General features: G+C 46.9%; 1 protein-coding gene and 1 non-coding gene across 6 annotated transcripts in view; one reads left to right on the top strand and one right to left on the bottom strand.

Moving 5' to 3' along the window:
- Positions 1–14,212, bottom strand: part of LOC102904570 (rho GTPase-activating protein 10) — a 300,700-nt gene that overhangs the window by 267,389 nt on the left and 19,099 nt on the right. The window lies entirely within an intron of this gene.
- Positions 7,103–7,208, top strand: LOC143273648 (U6 spliceosomal RNA). The gene has a single exon (XR_013051830.1). It is a non-coding gene; the product is annotated as a U6 spliceosomal RNA (small nuclear RNA).

The following is a 14,212-nucleotide window of genomic DNA, read 5'->3' as shown; positions in this document are numbered from 1 at the left end:
CACCAACTTCAAGACTGGAGGTACTGCATTTGACAAGGTGTTTTACATCCTTTCCCTATATGCAGAAGGGAGCAGAGACCCATGTTCCACGGGAAGTCTAAAGCTTACTGCTTAGCTTATTTGTAGCCAATGAGCCACAAAGCCACAATTTAAGCCCAGGTAGATACCTGGAACTATCTAGACAACCAATCTAGTCCAATCAGGGAGCTACAGGTTCAGGGAGAGATCCTGTCTCAAAAATAAGGTGGAGAGCTACTGAAACAGACACCTGACATCAACCTCTAGCTCTACAAATACATACACACAGGGACATTCTCATTCATATTCATTCTCTCTCTGTCTCTGTCTTTGTCTCTGTCTCTCCCTTCCTTCCCACCTCCCATCCTCAAGCAGGAAAGGGCTGTGGCAACCCACTAAAGGGCATATAGGTAAGTAAGTAAAGGACATGTAACCAAGTACATGCTGTTGAGGAACTCTGTAATGACAAAATATTTATTGTCTCTGCCTCTGTGCACTCTGAGGAGAAAGCGCGCGCGTGTGTGTGTGTGTGTGTGTGTGTGTGTCACACACACACACACACACACACAAAGCATCATGTGAGTTTATGCAATCTTCCCAAACAAGCTCTGTAACTCCTAGGTGGCCTCAGGCCACAAGACAAACAAAAGCGTGGGCCAAGAAGGTTGAGAATAAATAAATATGTATGCAACAGAATGAAGAAAATTAGAAAGAAATAAGTAAAGCTGTGATCTCAAAAATCCCTCGAATGGAACCGTCATCCTAAAGCAGACACAAACTCAGGCCAAGTCCTCCTCCTACACACTGTTATGTGCACAACAATGCATCAAAGGACACTGGCTATCTGAAGCAAGGAATGTGGCCATGTAGACTCCACTAAGAAGAGCTCATGCTTACCCAGCCTGGTGAACTTAAGATCTGAGCTGGAGAACCCAGGACAAATTATGTCAGGGATGGTGAGCAGGAACGGAGCGTCTGCTGGGTCTGACCAAAGAACTTACGCCAAGTTTACGAGAACAGTCCATACCAATACAGGACTAATTCCTGTCAGGTGTGTCATATGCCTAGAGACAGTAACTCACCTCATTCCCACAACCACTTGTAAATGCTCCTCACCCCATCTGGCAGCTAAGGACTGGGGCACAGACAGGCCAGGATCTTGCCCAAGCTCACACAGCAGACACAGCCAGCTGGGAGTCACCCAGACAGGGGGGTTCCCGGGCCCACACTCCTGGCTGATACACACCACCCAAGCAACTGCACACCACATTCCAGGCTGTGCTCTAGAGCTGACCAAGAACCACTCAATGGGTAGAAGAAAGCCATTCTAACAAGGGGCTTCACCAGCTCCCCACTTGGCAGCATCTCAGTGGGAGGCAGAGAACAAACGCCATGCTCCTCCCCCTTCACCTGGCTGGATGGTCGGCCTATCATTCCACTGGACCCCAGGCTTTTATTACTCACAGCGAATGCTTTTTAACAGACTGTTTTAAACTTCACCAAGAAAAAACATGCTTGTTTTTAAACCCTTATTTGGAAGATCACAGTAACCCTGGAAACCACATACCAGAAAATACTGCCATGTCAGTTCGCTCCGTCATAATTCAGAACGGCCCACACAGGGATCTGAGCTGCTTCCTAGAACAGCCGGACAACTTAACATTGCTTCCCAAGCCAGCCCTGAGCAGCTGGGATCCTACAACAGGAAGCCTGCCACTGGCCACTTTACTATGCAGGGGAACGGATCAAGCCTGGCCAAAAGCTGTTTCATAAAAAAAAAAAAAAAAAAAAAAAAAAAAATACTTCTCTTCCCAAGTGATAAACACACAGGACAGAGCAAAATTCAAACCTGGGATGAACTAGGCGGAATTACTGTGAAACTCTGTGAAGCTGGGGGGTCCTTTACACATCCATAACTACCCACAAAATAAGGTCACACCGGTCCACAATCAACATGCGTACTTTTAGCCTTTGTGTGTGTGGTGCTGGACATCAAACCTCCCATCCGCAAAGCCATGCTCGTCTGTGGCAATCCCCGGTCTCATTCTTCTGAATGTTTTCCATGAGCCCTATTTTTCTTTTAATAACAGGATCCCATGTAACCAGACTGTCTCGTTAAACAGCCTGAGAATGACCTTGAACTCCTAATCCTCCGGCCTCTACCTGGGCGGGGGCGGGATCGGGATTATAGGGAGGAGCCATCCTGTCTGTTTATGCAGTACTGGGGACTGAAACCAGGACTTCCTGCATGTTAGCCAAGTCCTTTACCAGCTAAGCTACCTACTCAGCCCAAAGGACGCTATCTTATGCTGAAAAGCACACGGCTTCCACCAACAAACCAAAGGAAGCACATGCGAAGACACCTGCCAGGTCTTGCACACGACATACTCCTTTTTCAGCCACTCAATTACACAATGGGGTCTGTCTAAATCCTTCCTAGTCCATTATAAAAGCATCAGCCCCACCGAACTGCCTCCGAGCTGCCTTTGGAGCTCTCGTCAGCTCCGCCCACCCAATGACTCAGAGTAAAATAAAGAGATATGAACAGCTGCACTTATCCACCACACCAAAATAGCTTTCAGGAAACCAAGCTTCATTTGGAAAACTGCATTCAGTAACCCTGTTCAACTGCAGAGAGCACACTGGGAAAGTTCTAATTAATACGGAAAATGCCTGGAAACGCTCTATTTATAGAATACATATTTTCTCCCAGAAGTCAACAAGTTAAATAATGCTGTGACCATTTGTACCCTGGGAGTTCACACTGATTTTACTTAAGAGTTCTCAGAGTGATGCAGGATTGCTAAGGCTTTGTCACGAGCTGAGGAGCATTCTGGGAGGAACCAGCATCAGTCACTCACCGTCACGTCTGCGCTCAGACGGAAGCCCGCAAGCCTGTTCTCATTTTTCCTTCCAAGCGGCTTCTCACTCCCTACCTTGACACCAACTTCTGATCTATGCGTACAACTGTGGTTTTAAAAAACAGTAGGAATAAGCCGGGCGGTGGTGGCGTACGCCTTTAATCCCAGCACTCGGGAGGCAGAGCCAGGTGGATCTCTGTGAGTTCGAGGCCAGCCTGGGCTACCAAGTGAGCTCCAGGAAAGGCGCAAAGCTACGCAGAGAAACCCTGTCTCGAAAAACAAAAAAACAAAAAAACAAAAAAACAAAAAAAAAAAAAAAAAAAAAAAAAAAAACAGTAGGAATAAAAGCAGAGCTAGAGAGATGTCTCAATAAAATGCCTTCTGCACAAGAAGAAGGACCAGAGGTCAGGTCCCCAGAGCTCATGTAAACCACCCCCTCTCCCGGGATGGCAACACATCTTATACCCCAGCACTGAGAAGGGACAGAGACAGCCAGCTAGCTAAAGTGATGTCTTATCTCAAAAAAAAAAAAAAAAAAAAAAAAAAACTAAAGGTAAGGCTAGCGTAATGAATGAATGAATGAATGTGGTTTTTAAGGGGGATTTTTTTTCTCCTGAAGGAAAGGTGGAGAGCAATCTACAAAGGACACTGATATCAACTGTGGACTTCAGGCCTCCATGAGCACCTGCACAGACACACTAACAGGTACAGCACATACCAAAAGAAAAACAAACCTGGAGGTACTTGGCATGTAGTACAACTCAGTGGTTAAAAAGTTCAGCATGCTCAAAGATCTGAGTTCAATGCCCAGTGCTACCAAAACAAAACGTAGTAACGGAGGGGAGAAGTTCAGAGCAGGCCTAAGCAACACAAACTTTTCAAAAGTGCTGTAAGTATAACTCAGCACTGGAATGTCTGCCTATCACCAAGGTCCTGGCTTCTTGGATAGATGGATGAATGGATGGATGGATGGATGGATGGATGGATGGATGGATGGATGGATGGATGATAGATAAAGACAGATGATGACAGACAGACAGATGAATGGTAGATAGATTAAGACAGATGATAATAGACAGACAGATAGATGGATAGGATGGTTCGTGAGTAGGCAGGCGAATGGATAGTTAAGTAGGTGATAGACAGATGACAGACAGACAGATATATTTTAAACCTTGAAATCTGAACTGTCCTTTGGCAGATACATCCCACACCAGAAGAATCAGGGAGAGAGGAAGCTGAAGGTCACTACTAAACCCAGAGAGGGCTCTAGCATTCCTGTGGGCTAAAGAAGAAACGAACCTGACCTATTTTCAAATGAGAGTAGCAGGGAAGAGAGCAGAAGCATTAAAAACTTCCCATAAGAGACCCTTGAACTAGTCTTAAATTACTTAGAGGCATTGATAGGGTCAAGGAAAATTGTACAGAGGCACATACATGAAACACAAGTTCACCAACACCTACTGTTCACACATGATAGAGTGTAAAGAAAAGTGTTCCCTGACCTCTAGCCAGGAACCAGTTAACACTACGCATGCACTAAGTTTACATATCAGGGATAAAACTTTACAAAGGGGTGGAGCAAACCGACACAGCTGGAGAGGGGTGGAGCAAACCAACACAGCTGGAGAGGGGTGGAGCAAACCAACACAGCTGGAGAGGGGTGGAGCAAACTGACACAGCTGGAGAGGGGTGGAGCAAACCGACACAGCTGGAGAGGGGTGGAGCAAACCGACACAGCTGGAGAGGGGTGGAGCAAACCGACACAGCTGGAAAGGGGTGGAGCAAACCAAAAGCTCACCCTTTCACCAGGATCAACCGCCACCTCCCATACTCAGCCCTACTTAAGAAGTCCCCTTCTCAACAATGTCACACCAAAGTCACTTAAAATACACTGCCCTGGGGAGCACATCTAGAATATGACCCAAAGGCCCGTGTGGCTAAAAGGCCAGCTAGGCCGTGGGAGATGGTACCTTTTCAGTGGGGCCTACTGGAATGCTTGGATCACGGGGTCCTCCATGCTGGCTGTGGGACCCGGGTCTCGTCCTCTGTCTTCCACCCTGGGCATGGAAGAGTTTTCTGCTATTCCCACCATGACACATTGTGCCACCACAGGTCCAAAGCAATGAAACCGACTGGTAATGGACTAAAGCCTTCAAAACTATGAACCAAAATGTACCTCCTCACTTCCTAAGTTGATTAGCACAGGCATTTGTTACAGCAACAGAAATCGGTGTTAGAGGTTATATGAAGATTTACATCTGCAGCAGAGGAGGCTGCCAACGCTTTGACCTCAGATTTCCGTAGCCAGAAGGATGAGACAGCGACATTCTGCTGAAGCCAATCTGTCTGTCCAGGGTACTTCGCTTTGACTAAGACAAGTACTCCATGTCGCAGCTCCCAGACATTTAGTAATCTGAGCAAAGTAACAGAGAATTTGAATTCAGGCCAAAATATGAACAACTCTGCCTAATTTAAGTACTCTGCTTGGCATCAATTAAGTGTTCAATAAGTACTGGTTATACTGTTTAATTACGCCGGTGACGGAAGTTAATAGTGCTATAAAATCACAGGAATAGAGGCTAGGATGCCTACCTGCTGTGATAAACTGGAAATAAGCTCAAAGCAAGAGATGGGTGTCCCCCACGGATCATTCGCTATAACCCAAATGACGTGTGGCCTGAGGCAGTGACAAGAATGCAGAGGACTGCGAGTGTGGGGACACGCCATCTCTCCAAAGTCGGTGCCGTGGTGCACGCCTGTGGTGGTGCACGCCTGTGGTGGTGCACGCCTGTGGTTCCTGCCACATGGGATGCTGAACAAGAGGATCACTTGAACCCACGAGTTTGAGACCAGCAACACTGCAAGAGCCTGCCTGAAAAATATACACAGTACACACAGTCGACACACACGATGGTGGCTCCTGAAAACACACACAGTACACACAGTCGGCACACACGATGGTGGCTCCTGAAAATCACACAGTACACACAGTCGGCACACACGATGGTGGTTCCTGAAAATACACACAGTACACACAGTCGGCACACACGATGATAGCTCAGAACATGTTTTTCTTCTGTTTCGAGTAGGCCAGGCACTAGTCTGTAATGTGAAACATGTGCATAAAAGAATTATTTTTCAGTACACATTCTAATTATTCATCACCCAAAAATGTACTGTTTGATTCCATGCTTAGAAAAAGTTGGCAGTCACCTAAGGCGTTCCCAACATGTTCTTAGTTCCAGCCATGGGTCTATAAACCTGCAAACAGATGAAAACAGGTCCCTTGGAAGCTTCCCACAGTTTCTAAACTGAAATGATAGGGATAGAAAGCATTTTAGCAAACCGAACAAAAACGTGATCACAAACTGATGCCTAATTTCTTTTCTTTTCTTTTCTTTTTTTTTTTTTTTTTTGGTTTTTCGAGACAGGGTTTCTCTGTGTAGCTCTGCGCCTTTCCTGAAACTCACTTGGTAGCCCAGGCTGGCCTCGAACTCACAGAGATCCGCCTGCCTCTGCCTCCCGAGTGCTGGGATTAAAGGCATGCGCCACCACCGCCCGGCTTGATGCCTAATTTCTAAACAATTAAAAGGTATTAACTATACAGCAGGAAAGCTGGGCTAAATATATCATCACTGTTGATTACACGGACTTTGTGTGTCCCCAGGGTAATCACTTGAAATACTAATCACCGCTGTGGAAAGGACCTGTCAGTCTTCAGAATGAAAGGGAGACAGTGGCAGCAGACTGGACTTCACCACATAAAGACAGTTTGGTGAACATATTTGAAACGGAATGCCGGATGTGTCGTTCATTTTTTTAAATTTTCCATCTGTTTGAAACCATGAAAAGCAGGGAAATATAGAACCTTAAATTTGCAATTATGAATTATAATAGATACTTCCATTTCTCCCTTCTTCAGTGCCTCCCTAAAGATCAGAACCATGTATGTTGAGAAACTGTCTCACCAGTGAAACAGATCACGGCTTCCTTCCAAGATCATCCCATTCTAGGAGAAATAAGGACACAACACTACACATCAGGATGCAAACAATGGAACCGTGGGCCATGCTACGGTAGTATACACCTCAGATCCCAGCACTTGAGGCAAAGGCAGGGAGATCTCTGAGTTGTGTTTGAGACCAGCCTGGTCTACATAGTGAGTTCTAGACCAGCCAGAGTTACAGAGTAAAACCTTGACTTTAAAAATTAAAAAATAAGTGCTCGCTTGGGAGCACATATACTAAAATTGGAACGATACAGAGAAGACCAGCATGGTCCCTGCACAAGAACGACATGCAAATTCTTGAAGCTTTCCATATTTTTAAATAAAAAATTTTTAAAAAGAAACCACAGGCCCGAGGAAATGGCTCCATGTGTAAGAGGACTTGCCCGCAAACATGGACACCTGTGTTCAAGTCAGCACTCATGTCACGGGGTAAAGGCAGACATCCCGAGAGCTCGCCAGGTCAGCCAAAGACCACGTCAAGACAGTAAGGCAGAGCGACAGACGGGAAATGTCCTGCTCGGGCCTCCGTGTGCGTCCACACAGCACACTCACAATCCTAAAAGCTGTCATCAAATCCATTCAGTTCCTATAGTTTATATAATCTATCTCTAGTCTAAAATGGCAACAATATTCTTTGGTTGCCTCATGGATGTTTTGCTTGGTTGATTGGCTGGTTGGTTGGGTTTTGGGGCTCTTGGGAAGTTGTTTTGTTTTTGTCATTTTGTCTTGTCCAGCCCCCCACCCCTGACACTCAACCCCACCCCAAGCTGAGGACCCAAACAAGGACTTCTGCTCTCTACCACTGAGATAACTCCCCAACCCTAACAACATTCCTTGGAAAAACAGAAAACTTGGCTGATGAGGTCCCAGGACAAGGGGGTGGGGTGGTGTCAGTATGCTGAAGCCTCCATCCGGAGCAAAGTCAGCAAGTCAAGTTCACTAGATGCAGCTCTTAGCTAGAGAAACCGCTCTGGGGAGGGCAACCCTCTGTCGAGCTGGAGTTAATAGCAGTCTTTAGGATTTTGGGATAGTAAGTTGACCGGCTTTCTGCTCAAATCAACCACATGTTCTTCATCAGAAAATATTTTTAGACTACAAGAAAGCAATACAAGGGTTGCCAAGCTCAGCTTCATGGTCCCTCTGGCTTGAAACGGGACGGAGAACAGAAGGGGGTGGGTAGGGAAGGGCAGGGAGGGTTTGCCGAAGAGAGCCCGGCATAACTGCTCTGAGAAAGTGACTTCTGTCAAAGATCTTACTACACCTTCTGAATATTCCAGAGCCAGGACACAGGCCAGCCAAACACAACTGTTTCTTGAGGGTTCGATGTACGGCTGAAACCAGCAAAATGTCTGGAAGTCATTCTGAAACATCCAGTTTCTCAGGCCAGCTGTAGGAGGGAGGGGGCGGGGAGGGGGCGGGAAGGGGGCACTCGCTGGTACATTCCCTCTTCACGGTGGTGTGACTTCCGTCTCTGCAGCCTTCCTACACTGTTTACATTAGTCCACTTTTCAGTGCTATAATGAAATACCCTTGGTATGCTTTCACCAAGGTTTATAGAGCTCACACTTTCGAAAGCTGAAAGGCTAGGGCGGGCAGGACAGTGGTTCAGCCTCTGATGACAAGTGTGTGCAAGAGGGGAAAAAAATTACAGGATCACTGCAAAGAAGCCAAAAAGCCTGGGTGTCACCCCCAGCCCCTGGCCAGGGAACACCCCCAGTTCTAAAGCCCTCCGACTAGGCTCCAACACTGAAAGATCCACCACCACGGGAGGACTAAGCCTTACTGTGTGAACTATGGGGGCAGACCCATCAAACGGCGGCAGCAGGGTCTAATTCACCTGTCCTTTTGCTGGAGGCCCACTGTCCTGGCTTTCTGTCGTCTGCCCTGGTCCCCCTCCTCCACCGTGTTCTGTTTTCTGCTTTCGAGCTCCTGGCCCCGTCTTGCTGTGTCCTCTGTCTTCTCTCACAGAAGCAGGAACAGCCGTTTTCTTAAGGGGACTTACAGGAAGAGTTCAGCCCTTTCACGGTGCTTTTTAAAACAAGACACTATGTTCACAAGGGGACTAAGGTTTCTGTTCTGGTTTGTTTGTTTGTTTGTTTGTTTGAACAGATTCTCTCTATTTTATATAGCCCTGGCTGTCCTAGAACTTGCACTCCAGACTAGGTTGGGCTCACACTCACAGAGATCCTCCTGCCTCTGCCTCCGAAGTGCTGGGATTAACGGCGGGCGCCACCACGCCCAGCTGTACTAAATTCTGACACAGAAGGACTACAGAATGTTTTTCATGGGTGTGCTTGTTTTTAATTTATTTAATGTACATATGTTGCCAGAGTGTGTGTATGTGCACCATGTATGTGCCTGCTGCCTGTGGAGGCCAGAAAGGGAGAGGACATCAGGTCCCCAGAATCCGAGTCACGAAGGGTTGTGAGCTGCCGTGTGGGTGCTAGGAAGCAAACGAGGGTTCTCCGCAAGAGCAGCCAGTGCTCCTAACTGCTCAGCCAGTTCTCCGTCTCCTCACGTAAGACTGAGGAAAAAACCTCCGCAGCCACATGGTCACTTCCAGTTCATCCAGCCAGAAGTCACACCAATATTTACCCATCTCTGTCCTTTGAGAAGTAAGAGAATGTTTTGAGAAGAGAAGGCCTAGTTAAATAAACTTAGGAACTGGTGGGTTTAAACAAAGCTGAACAGATTTATTACTGAGCTTGCTTTACTATAATCATTGCATGGTATGCGTCCAAAGCAACACAGAACATGCCATGAATTACACCTGACTCCAAATACTGTTTGCATGCAGCTTCCTCCTGCAGCCTTCCCCAGAGGACTGAGGATGCCACATGATGGAGTATATTTTACTTCAAAAAACGCAGCACCACACATGCATTAGCCTGCATTCTGTGAGGAATGAAAAGGATGTGGCACACTGGCGAACACTATGTTGATGTTTAAAATGCAGCAGGCTGGCTCCGATGGTCAAGCCTCACTATCACCTTGGCTGGATTTGGCGTCAGCTAGCAGACACACCTCTGGGCCAGACCGTGGGGTGTATTCAGAACAGCATAACTGAGGAGAAGTGTAACTGAGGGGAGGCTCTCACGACCCAAGCGTGGCACCACTGCACGGGCTGGGAAACCAAAATGAAGAAAGCCTGGCCAGTCAGAGGAACACCAGTCCTCAACTCTCCGCTTCCTGACTGCAGAAGCCACGTGACCAGCCCCTCATTCTCCGGCCATGTGCATGTTTGCAGCACTATTCTGATGGACTGTATCCCCTCAAACAGTAAGCCAAACTTGCTTGCCCTTCCTTAGGTTGCTTCTTGCTGGGTGTTGGGTCACAGCAACAAGGAATACATCATGCACCCCTACATGTCTCCACTCACTACAATGTAATAATATCACAGCCCTCAGTCTATGTCTATGCTAAGGATTAGCCTGGAGTCCATGAACATCTGCAATGCTGAATGGCTTCACTGTATCACAAAGCTCTCAGATTATAAGCAAGATGATGCGTACCTGTGGATTTATTAGATACAGAAAGGGTTCCATGGTCCAGAATCTATTTTAGAACAGTTTCTAAGGACAAGCATACTTGTGAAAAATAACCTTTGCAGCATAATCATATCGAAGACATGTAATATCTGCTTGCTTAATTTATTCCTATTTAGAGAGAATTAGCTCAAAAGCCACCATTAAGGAATGTGTGCCAACAGTCCCCTCCAGGAGGGAGACTGAGACAGGAGGATCATGCCATTTAAGCCCAAGGCCTCAAGGCAGCCTGGGCAGCACTAAGACCTTGTGTCAGAAACTAAAGGTATTTTTAAAAGCAGAAAATGCAGGAAAGAGAACCCCGCTCATGTCCCAGATTCCACAAACCCTGTCCAATCCCTTTGGTTCCCACTGGCCCTGCTCTGATCTGATATTCTGTAATAGAAACTATTTCTCGGAGCAGTCCGCCATACTACAGCAGACCCAAAGGCCCACATGCTAAATAAAGGTTAGTTCTCCAGCCCGTGGCGTTCCAGGAAGGTGACGGAAACTTTAAAACATCAGGCCTACTGGAAGGAAGTTAAGTCACTGAGCGCACCCTGGATGGGACAGTAAGACATCAGGCCTTTCCGTTTTGTTTCCTAGATGTCTCTGCCTCACCACAGATCCAAAATCAACAGAGCCAACCACAATGAAAACACTGAGCCAGAATAAGCTATTCCCCCTTATAAACTGTGTTTCTCAAGGGCCCTGTCACAGCAATAGGAAGTTGTTAATGAACACCCCTAGACGATCATGACTCCCGCTGAAGTCCAAGGTGACTGTCAACACAAGGCGATGTTCACTCATGGTCCACAGCAGTCTCTCTGCAGCCCAGCCACACACAGCAGAGGCACCTGGCATGCTCTCCAAACTACCAAGCCCAGCCTGCATCCTAAAGCAAGATGATAAAATCACTTAGCAAAAGAAAATCTGAAGGAGCCAGTTTCTGTAAAGTTTCTCAAAGGATCTTAACATAGTTCTGGGGACTAGTGTCACAACAGCTTCTCAAGACATCCTCTCCTGGAGGGCATCTTACCTCGGACAGTTATTGAGTCTGTGTTTAGAGGTACTAACTCAGAACTCACTATGTTTCTCATAGCCACCAGGAACAGAGCTATCACACTGTGGTACGGGCCTTCCGAGCTCATGTGTGTTTAAGTGTGACAGATCGTTCTGATGTTACTACTTTGTTTATGTCGAGGTCTCACTCTTGTCTCCTCTGTAAAAATCACTATCCTGTCTCAACTCCTAGCACGTAAAAGAGTAGATGTCTGTTCTTCAATTAATCACATCCCTACCCTAGCCTGGCATCCCGCTCAAGAAAGGCAAGAGAAAGGATTTGTCATTTGTGATATCTTGCCTCCATCCACTCCCATTTTCCTTGTCCTATATGCTTACACACTACCATCTGCATCCATGTCAAGTAATTTCTAAGACCTAACAGCAATGAAGAGTGGAACCAGTCAAAACACATTCATCAGAGGCATATTTACATTTCAAAAGGAATTTCTAAAGGTAAAGAATCTATTTCTCAAAATCAGAATCTAGGACTAAACAAGAAGGCAGCTCCTGCCGGGCGGTGGTGGCGCACCCCTTTAATCCCAGCACTCGTGAGGCGAGCCAGGCAGATCTCTGTGAGTTCGAGGACAGCCTGGTCTACAGAGCAAGATCCAGGAAAGGCGCAAAGCTACACAGAGAAACCCTGTCTCAGAAAAAAAAAAAAAAAAAAAGGAAGAAGAAGCCAGCTCCATTGCTTGGGAAAGGCCAACAGAAGCAGCTACTAGCAGGATTCAGCAGGTTTGCCTTTTCTCCTTCCTCTGGCGCTTCCTAGAGCCCGCCTCTGAACTTGCTTAGCACCAGTCAACACAAATCTGAAGACCAGAGCAGCAGTACAGGGTAAAAGCAGCCACCTACTCCAGTGAACAACTCCAAGCCCATGCTGCCAAGGGGCTGCAGGAAGGAGTTACTCACACTCTGTGAGGGTACAGTTAAGGGCCCGGCCCACCGTTAACTCCCCAACAAAAGCGTTCCTTCTACTCATGCCCCCAGCCAATTAAAAACTTGGAACATTTGGTCGCTTTATTTAAGGTCTCTAGATCTTGATGTCATCATCTGTGAAAATTCACAAGCTATCTGAAAAGAGTCTCAAATACTTCCCTCAATTAACTGGGAAAATCAAACACCCTGCAAGTGACCTGCCACTCACTGCTCTCGATCGTCCCCCAACTGGACAGGAAGTGACTTGAAACATCGAGAGACTTCAAAGTCTGACTCCAGCAGAGCAGTCGCTAGCACATTAATTAATGAGGAATACGGCTCTTCTAAATGGAGATAACCCGTAAGCCAGACATGCACAGTAGACTCTAATATTCCACCCAAAAAGGGAGGGCTGTGCAAAGTGCCTCATAACTTCCACGCTGATTACACACCTAAATGGCAGTGTTGTGGACACACTACACGCACTTCACCTTCCTCTGGTGATTACTAGAAAATAGTTAATGATACAGCTCGTACTGTATTTTTAATGGAAGCAAGGAGATACACTTTGATGCATAAATTTGCTCTACCAGTTACCTTTCAGCCTCAGTTTCCCTCTGAGTAAAATGAAGAAACCAGCTTTAAAATTTTAAATTAACATCACTGGGGTGGTGACGCACATCTGTAGGTCAAAGGACAAATCTGTGGCATCAGTTTTCGTCCCCCACCTTTACCTGGATTCAGGGATCAAACTCAGGTCTCCGGAGCCACTCACCGGCTCCAGATACCAGCCCTACAGTGCATCCTGCAAACAGCTTAGTATGACCTACCACACACTAAACACTGTAATCCAGATCCATCTCCCTAAGGCTGACCTTCCTAGAAAAACAGACAACAGCAGACCTAAAAATCACCTCGCCCCAGGAGATACACAGAAGGGCTGAAATAGGCAGGCCAGGGAAGAAGTCGAGGGAAAGTGAGCACCTCCTTGAGCAGAGCACTGAAGCCTGAGCTCTATACTACTCCTACACATTATCAACATCGAAAGAGCGGTTTCTTGATGGGCAGGGGTTTTTCTAAAACAGATGACAGCTGCAGAAATCTGTGGACTTAGAAACAGCCACCAGCCGGGCAATGGCGGCGCACGCCTTTAATAGACAGGAGGATCTCTGTGAGCTCGAGGCCAGCCTGGTCTATACAGCATGTTCCAGGACAGCCAGGGATGTTTCACAGAGAAAGCCTGTCTCAAAAAACCAGAGGAGGAAAAAGAAAAGCCACCAAATTGTATGTTTTAAGTAAATGGATCGTGAGATATGCTTTGTATCTCAAAAAAGCAGACTAGAAAACACTAATCACAAGTCTATAGACATGTGTGTCTGCCCTCTAGTCTTCATAGAACGAGGGGGAAAACAGTTATTTTCAATAAATAAAGCATTTGCAGACTAACAGATGCACACGGCAAGCTGCGCCACAACTGCTGGGCTTGTATCTGTCAAGTCCCTGGTCTCCCAATCCACCTGGCCCCGTTCTTCTGAGCCCCGCTGAGGTGGCAATTCCACACAAACCGCTCAGGTACCACAGGCTTACTAGACAGCAGCAGGCTGCATGTCCAGAGGCAGCAAACAGTCAGGCTAGCCAAGGAAGGGCCAGCAAGAGCCAGGCTCGACCACCTTTCCAAACACAGACACTGCCGCAGTGCTGGGCCAATCCAACTCTCTGAGGAACTGGACAGAAGAGTGAGTGTCTACACAGGAGAAACAGCATCGGGTAAGACTGAGAGAAGTCTGGGGTGAAGGCCTCTGAGTGAAGGAGGCAGA

The sequence above is a fragment of the Peromyscus maniculatus genome, chromosome 5, assembly GCF_049852395.1.
Source record: "Peromyscus maniculatus bairdii isolate BWxNUB_F1_BW_parent chromosome 5, HU_Pman_BW_mat_3.1, whole genome shotgun sequence".
Lineage (NCBI taxonomy): Eukaryota > Metazoa > Chordata > Mammalia > Rodentia > Cricetidae > Peromyscus > Peromyscus maniculatus.
This window is presented reverse-complemented; position numbering and strand designations above follow the sequence as displayed.